Genomic DNA, 1,602 nt, shown 5'->3' on the forward strand with positions numbered 1-1,602 from the left:
TGAGCCAAACTGCGTCAATCAGCCTGTACAAGCTGATCCCCCACGCTCAAACTCAGCATGTCCCAATCTTTTGCCCTAGCTATCCTAGTAGTGGTAGCCTCTTGATGAGCGGACCCCACAGTATTTCTGGGCTTCACAGGGATCTTTAGCTTAGGTAAAGGAAGTGTTGCTGCAGAGCAAGTGGGGAAGGAGAAGTAGAGAAGGAAAAAGACACCCAGTTACCACCAATTTGACTATAAAAGTTATTTATTGCTAAGTATATGAAATGTATAAAGGTACTAGTAATAATAGACATGCAAGGAAAAACAAACAAAACAATTATAATATTACCCTGGTTTAACTGAATATTTGGGGAAACATAGCTCAGGCTTAACTAATACAATTTAGATTCAGAAAGCTATGCCTAGAGAGAAAAAGAGAGAGAGGGGAAGAGAGACAGAGAGGGAGAGAGAGCCAGCGAGTTGGTATCTCACCATTCCAAGGCACTTGGGTGATTTGTTGACAAGCAAAGTTCCCAGCACAATCCTTGAAGCGAGACTATCTGTTTCTCCCAGCTTCTTGAGAACAACTGCGGATAGTGTCAGAGATTTCTCTCTCTTGAAGCACACGGTTTGCTGCTTTACAGCTTTCTTATACCCTTAGTCTAGCCTCTTCAAAGCATTCTTTTTATTGTTTAAATCAAGAGGGTCCCAAGCCATAATTGGCAGGGAAAATCCTGTTGTATAAACAGTTTAAATTTAAATGAATTACCTTTTTCAGTGACAAGGGGTTACTTGGTTTGGAACATCTCAAGAAACTGATTAACAACCAGGAAAAACATTAAGTTTTAAGGAGTAACCAGACACCTAGGAGCAGGCTTGAAATTATTATGAATATCCTGGAAGGGTTCTTCTTAGACGGCCTAGCTATGCTTCCACTGTGAAGTCAGCATTAGTGTTTTGTATGTTACCTGTTGGGAATAAGCCTCATCTTAGCATGACTTTCAGATTTTACTGTAGTCTTTTAAAAGACTTAAGGGGATTGCTTGGAGTGTTTATAAACTTTGTGGAGAGGACTTCCACCAGTCATCCCGGGAAAAGTATGACAGCATTTGTGGCCAGGGCTTCAACAAGCTGGATGCTGTGATGAACCCTTAATCATTGTTCAGATGTTGCCCGTACCCCCTCTGACTCGGTCTCTTGCCTCAGCATTCCCTAACCCGGCGACCGAGTTTTAGTCAATCAAGTTTAAATAGGCCTCCCATAGTGGGGCCAGGGAATGTACGGCCCGAGATGCCTATTCAACTTTTCTTCTGCTTAGTTCTAGTTAAATGAGGGGTGTGTGGGGGGGTGGGGCAGGGAATAGAAAAATTCCTCTAAATCCAGCTGGGTGCCAGGGGTCCCTCAAGAACACAGAGCTGACAGGTAACATGTATCACCAAAGATGTGTAGTCTTATGTAAGGAATGGATAGGAGTTTTAGGGAGTTAATATCTAGTGGTTGTAGCATGTTTGGGAAATCTTGGACTCCAGTCCTGTTTCTACCACTGTCTCGCTACAGAGCTTTTGGTAAGTCACTCATCAGTTTATCCACACTAGTAAAGTAAGAATACTACATTCCATAC

This window comes from Gavialis gangeticus, unplaced genomic scaffold, assembly GCF_001723915.1.
Source record: "Gavialis gangeticus isolate Ggan-Ray unplaced genomic scaffold, GavGan_comp1, whole genome shotgun sequence".
Classification (NCBI taxonomy): Eukaryota; Metazoa; Chordata; order Crocodylia; family Gavialidae; genus Gavialis; species Gavialis gangeticus.